The 6,787-nt window shown below is 49.9% G+C and overlaps 1 long non-coding RNA gene across 1 annotated transcript; it reads left to right on the forward strand.

Moving 5' to 3' along the window:
- Positions 1–617: 617 nt before the first annotated feature.
- LOC117044758 lies at positions 618–2,558 on the forward strand. The gene is made up of 3 exons (XR_004426346.1): positions 618–738; positions 1,362–1,487; positions 2,237–2,558. It is a non-coding gene; the product is annotated as an uncharacterized LOC117044758 (long non-coding RNA).
- The last annotated feature ends 4,229 nt before the right edge of the window (positions 2,559–6,787 follow it).

Raw genomic sequence — 6,787 nt, forward strand, 5'->3', positions numbered from 1 at the left:
TGCCCACTGGAGCCCAGCCCAGCCTTGCTGTGGGGACCCTGACCCCAAGCTGCATGGCCACCCAGTCAGTGTTGTGGGGGTGCACCTGCCAAAGGCCACCATGGCCGGGCAGGCTCCCCCCGTGTGGGCAGGTCAGGAGGTAGCACAGCATGGCCCTGTGAACCCTCTGTGCCCCATTCCTGCCAAGCAGCGATGAGGTCTAGAGTTGGGCTAGAAGGAAGGGTTCTGTTGACCCTCTGCGCCCAGTCCCTGATCCCGTCTGCAGAGAGCACCACCACCACCAGGGGACATCAAAAGATGCCGTGCCACTGTGAGCAGAGAGCAAGATACAAACCCACAGATTCACTTTCTTTGTTGTTAAACAGTGGAATGGAGCCCTTCAGAAGGTGCCAGATTCTCCTTTGCAGGAGGTTTTTAAGCAGAGGTTGGATGGGCGTCTGCCAGGGATGCTATAGTTGTGATGGGGTTGGACTTGAATAACCTATGACTCTGTGGTCTTTGCTGGTCCTTGGCACATGCCCATCAGGGCTTGCCACATCCATCTTGCAAGCAACGGTTGGCATCCCACAAGATTTCATCAGTCCTCCAGCCACCTATAAATAGAGGGACCTCTCCTTCCCCAGTCAACAGCTCTTCTACTTGGCTTCTGGTACCTCCAGGATTCCCACCAACCTCCAGCCATGAAGATCTTCTGCCTCCTCTCTGTTGCCGTCCTCTTCCTGATGCTGGTGGCTCCAGGTATGGCCTTCTTCTCACATGCTTCTTCTCTGAGCTCCACAGATCTCAGCTTTATTCCTTTTAAACCTGACTCTGAACACTACTTGCTGTGACTCCCAAAGAGGAGGGATCTTGCCCCTCTGTCCTCCTGGAGAGTTTCCCAAATGGGGATTTTGGTTGGACACTGTGAGAAGAGAATGCTGGACTGGATGTGCCCCATTTGGCCAGATCCATCAGTCAAACTCTTCTTCTTACCTCATTTATATGATCCACAGAAGCTCTTGCTTTCAAATCTGTAATAATGCACTTCAGCAAACTCAGCTCTGCGGTGGGTAAAAGAACGGGCCAGTTTCCTGGGCAGGGAGGCTTCTCTCTCCCAGTTTTGCCAGTGGCCGCCCAGGGAAGCCAGTGGCTCTGACGCAGCCTTCCCTACCACCTTGGCTCCGACCCTGTCCTGAAGGTGCAGGGAGGCAGAAGAAGGGACTGACTCTGCTCCAGCCCCACCTTCTTCCAGCACCAGCTTTCCCCAACCTGCTGCCCTCCAGGTGTCTAAGTCATCAGGGCCACTGTGGAAGATGTTGTGGAAGGTGTAGAAGGTCAGTCCTGCGAGACAGAGCCTTCAAAGTCTTTTTTTCTTCCTCCAGATTTCACCAGAGCCCATCATAATTGTAATCAGAGATGTCGACGGCAAAATGGGAGAATGCGACAAAGGTGCACTGGGAACGAAAGGCCACTTTTTTATTGTCGTGGCCGAGTGTGTTGCCGTCAAGGTGAGTTAAATCAAATCTTAGTTTTCTCCAAAAATTAGTCAATGGTGTTTCACCTCTCTGTCTCCCCCCCCACCCCACCTCCCTCTCTTAACCTTTGAGCCTCTGTGAGGGGGACAATATTAGTGTGTGACCAGAGGGTTTAAAGGCCTTTCCTCTTCCCTTGCTGCCCCCATGAAAGCTCTCTGACCCCTCAGCCACAGCTCCCCTTAGCCTCGGAAGGAATGCCTCCATTGGCTCAAAGAATAGCTCTTCGTGGCATGAGAGGGTGGGTGGGGGCTCAGTCGCTGACCTTCCCCAAATAGCAAAGGCAACCTACCTGTGTGAAACATTCCTGTGCAGGGGGTTATTGAATCACAGAATTGTAGAGTTGGAAGGGAAAGAGTTCAATGCACACACACACAAGAATCTGCTCAGATGTGTCCTCTCCTGGGGTTGCTGTTGGTAAAAACAAGGAGGGAAAAGAACCACATTTGAAAAAAAGAGTGTGTGTGGCAGCCAAACCCCGCTCAGATTCCCCCAAAGTACATACATGAAATGCTCAGAGGTCTCTCCTACAATCATAGAATAGAAATGTAGTGTTGGGAGGGAACCAAGGGGTCATCTAGCCCAACCCTCTGCAAAACAGACCCTCTGTGTGCAATTTGGACTCTGACAACAGTCAGCTCTTCTGCCACCCAGTTGGAGTCACTGGTTTGGGTTTTCAGAACCACCACCAACCCCAGTATTAACAGTGTTTCCTCCTCTCACAGGATATTAACTCTGCCGATCTCCGGTGAAAGACCTCTGGTGAAAGGAAGACCCCCCTGCTCTCCTCTGATGTGCAGCTGCCTCGACTGCACCCCCCATCTCTGCTGGGGAAGAAACCGCTTTGCTTGGTGCTGCTGAAGGCGATTCTGGGAAGGAGTCAAGAGGGAGCCATCCTGTCTGCCTGTCTACTCATGAGTAAGCCCCGCTGTAGCCAGTGGGGCCTGACTCCTTAGTAAATGGGCTCGGGATTGGAGCTTGGATCTGGTTTGCCTGCAAAACTGCTTTAGCTTTTTCTTTTTAATAAATGCAAGCATTGGAAACCTTTGTGTTGGTTTGTGTTATGAAAACGTGTGGTGGGATATTTTTGGTCAGACTCTAAGACCTTTTCTGTTTCTCTGCCAGTCAGTGGTGCCATCCAGGTTTTCTGGTTCTTTTCCAAACATGGCTTTGCACAAGAGCATTTCTCAAATTGCAGGCTGGCACCTCTCCCTGGGGTCTCCCCTGCCCCTCCTCATGCCCCTTTCTCTGTGTCTCCCCTCCAAGTGTCCTGCTTCCTTGGGCAGCTGCTCAGAGAAGGATGTTCCATAAACAGGAATTGAGCAGAGCTGAAAGAATAATAATAAGAATAATGATAATTATTTATTTATTTATACCCCACCCATCTGGGTGGCTCCCAACAGAATAATAAAAACACGATAAAACATTAAAAGCTTCCCTAAAATACGTCTAATTATTGTGTGTCACATCGCCAATATTCCATCTGATTGGACTTGCTTTCATCTATTAACATCTGTACATATCATCTGACTGGATCTATTTTCGTCAATATCTACAGGAGCCTGGCTAAAGACATTTAAAGACTGAAATTGTCCTGTTGTACCAACTTGAATGAGTTTTCTGTTTGTGGCTTCTTTGTTTGACTTTTTGCATTGCTTTCTTGTTGATTGGAATACCAATATAGAATTCTATACGTGGAATGGTTTAGTAGATTTGTGTGCGCCGTTTTTGTGCTGCTGATTGTATACTGATTTACCAGGAGTATTGGCAGCATAGGCTTATTTTTTGTAGCATTTAGAAGGCAGTTGCTGGTCTTTTCCTTGCATGGGGCATCTGGCTCATGCCACCTCAAAATCATGTGCCCGGGGCTACAGACCACAGTATTCCAGATCCATTTCTTGTGCCGACATTTCCGCTTGAGATTGCTCACCACCCTCTCCAACTCAAGAGGTTCTTCACAAACTGAGTTCTGCATCCTCTGCTCTCCCTAGGAACCAGCCAAAGCTGATCTAGAGGGTATTATCCCCCATTGCCCAATACTTTGGAAAATATTTTGAGGATCCAATGGGTGGGGTCTGCAGGGGAGAAGAGCTGGGATTCCCATCCACAAGTGGAAGTCTGTGGCCTTGGATACAACCCCATTGGTCCAGCACCAAACTGTTCTGTTGCCCTTCCATGCTCTCCAGACCAGATCCATCTTTCTAAGGGAAAGGAAGGCTTAACATTCACTTTTCCTGAACACTCTTTTAGCACTGCTCTGCTGTCTATTTGTATGTGTGTGTTTGTGTGTTGTGCTGCTTTTGTGGTATTTGTGTTGCTTTCTTGATGCTTCATTTTAACATTGCTAGCTGACACTGGTTTAAACTTCTGTGCATTGTTGTGAATATATGGGGGGGGGGACTACAAAAAGTGGACACCCAAAGTGAGGGTAAGGCTTTTATATTTAATTTTGGAGAAAGGGGAGAAGTATCAGTGCCAGTTGTGAGCTGTTGGTCTGGGTTGTTCCTGTAACTTTTAGAAGGCAGTTCCTGGTCTTTTGCAATCTCCACAGAGATGGGCCCCGTGAGATGTCTTCAGCATGCTTTCCCAAGAGCCCGAAGTTCAAACCCAGCAGGCAAGGTGGGGAACCTGTCGTCACAGGGCTAAGGCCCATTTCCCCCCTGGTCTTGCTTCAAGTAAACGGACAAGCGTTGCTCCATCGGATGCCCACAGGCAGCAAAGTTGGGTAAAGCAACTGCCAGATTCAGCCCAGTGAACTTGGGAATGAGCCCAGATCAGAAGGTGATATTGACTGTGTGTGTGTGTGTGTGTGTGTGTTGGGAATAGGAAGCAGCAATGCCAAAGAGATCCCTTTCCATGCAAACAGACTGAGGCTTGGAGCTGGACAAAAGGGGCAAACAACACGTGAGGATTCCTTGAAAATATTGTTACACAGCAGCCAAATTGCTGAGCATGGAGAAAAACCCAGGCGTTTCAGTGTTTGTGCAGAGTTCAGTATCCTTGAAGGTGGCCAGCCTGTCATTGCCGCAGAAAGAAACTTGTCTGACCAGTTCAGTCACCTCCTCTAATAGATTCCAAACTTCCATGGGTACAGGACTCCTGGAATGAGAAGGAACTGAGGGCATGCTCCAATCCACAATATGAATAACTTTTTCGCCAAAGCCCCCCAGGTGTCAACACCCCACAAGTTGCTGATGTGGAGCAGGATGCCAACTCGCTTGCAAGCAAGAGGAGAGATGCCATCAGGGTTGGATTGGGGGCAGGTGTCCAGGGCTGCACTCAGCAGAATGAGCAGGAGGCTCCCCAGATCCAGGAGGGTTGGCTGACCACATGTTGAAGTATGTGAAGAAGAGCACATGGTCTCCTAAGGAAGACCTCCTGGGATGCCGTATAGGCACCAGATGCCAACTTCAGGCTGGGGATTCCTGGGGAATTGGAATGGGAATTTGGGGAGAGCTCCTAGCATCTTCACCTACCCCCACACCCGAATGGTCCTCACTCACCTTTATTCCTCTGCTTGCTCCTTATCTGAAGAAAGGGCTGCTTCAGAGTACATCCTGTAAAATGTTTTGTAGGTATGGGCTTTTTTTCTAGCTCTGGGGTTAATGGTGCTAAACATTGCTGGCTGCCACTGTGCAGTCCCAAAGGACCATTCCCTTTGGGTTGCTCTTCAGGCTTGCCATGAAGGTGGGGGCAGCACTCCCTTGACCCCCTTCCTTTTGGGCAATGCCCTAAACAGATATTTATACTCCACTATGAGCCATCCCGTAAAAGCCTTGACTTGTAGAGGATATTGGGATTGAGCCCATGGTGGTATGATGGGATGGAAGCAGGGAGGGAGGGGGGAGAAGAGCACCATCTGAACCAAACCTGGTGACTTATGTGAATGTCACTCGGTTGATGGGGAGGAAGAGCCCACCTGAGGAATGAGGCTTTGGTGATCTATGGACACTCCCTTCCTTAAGAAGACAGGGATGGTGAGTGTGGAGTTTTCCAGACAATGTTGAGGAGAACAGACCTTCCCTAGTCCTGCTTAAGGATATTGCAGTAATGAAGGAATCTCAAACATCTATGGTGCTAAACATTGCTGGCCACCATTGTGCAGTCCTAAAGGACTATTCCCTTAGAATGAAGGTGGGGGCACCACTCCCTTGACCTTTTTTTTCTCTCCCCCAAGAGCAGTTTTGGGTTGTACCTTTCAGATCTCTGATTCTATTCTGGGCTACTCATGCCCTGCCTCATCTGTTTATGACTTGGCTGCGGAGGGTGAAAGGCAGAGGTTGGGTGGCTCAGGAGGAGCTGAGGAGCAAGACGTTGAGGTCAAAATTCCACGTGGAATAAGCCCTGCAGAGGCTTTCAAAACCAATGCAGGATGGATGTGGATAGGTGTGAGAGGGGGGTGGATATCAGGATCACCCCCTTGTCAGACAGGTGTCTGTGGGTCATGTGTCACCCACAGAGGCCTCTTAGCAATTGAGGCCGCAGTGCAGCCCGCCCGGTGCTGCTGCTGCTGCTCCTGCGGCGACCGGGTGAGCCGCTGGGCATGCGGCGGCTCGTGGGGCTGCCCCAGCCATCCGTGGAGCAGCACGGGCTGCGGGGCGTGGCGGAAGGGGGCCGCCAAGTGTCAACCCCCTCCCCTGGAACCCGGGGCGCCCCGCCCCCATCTCCCCACCCTTGCTACGCCACTGTCACAATCACCTATCTCTATCTGTCCTCTCTTTAAGTCAGTTTGCCTTCTTTATAATGTACCGTATAGAAAATAAATCTGAAAATGTTTCAGCATTCTCAGAACTTAAAAAAATTGCACACAGAGGGTCTGTTTTGAGAGGGTTGGACTAGATGACCCCTTGGGCCCCTCCCAACACTACATTTCTATTCTATGATTGTAAGAGAGACCTCTGGGCATTTCATGTATGTACTTTGGGGGATCTGAGAGGGCTTGGCTGCCACACACACTTTTTTTTTCTAATGTGGCTCTCTTTACTCCTTTTTACAAACTGCAACCCCAGGAGAGGACACATTTCAGCAGATCATTGTGAGTGTGTGTTGGTGTGCATTTAACTCTTTCCCTCCCAACTCTACAATTCTGTGATTCTGTGATTCCACCTTCACAGGGATGTTTCACACAGGTTGCCTTTGCTATTTGAGGAGGGTCAGCGAATGAGCCCCTAACCTCTCATACCACGAAGAACTGTTCTATGAGCCAATGGAGGCTAAGGGGAATTGTGCCTGAGGGGCCAGAGAGCTTTCATGGGGGGAGCAAGGGGAGAGGAAAG

The sequence above is a fragment of the Lacerta agilis genome, chromosome 3, assembly GCF_009819535.1.
Source record: "Lacerta agilis isolate rLacAgi1 chromosome 3, rLacAgi1.pri, whole genome shotgun sequence".
Classification (NCBI taxonomy): domain Eukaryota; kingdom Metazoa; phylum Chordata; class Lepidosauria; order Squamata; family Lacertidae; genus Lacerta; species Lacerta agilis.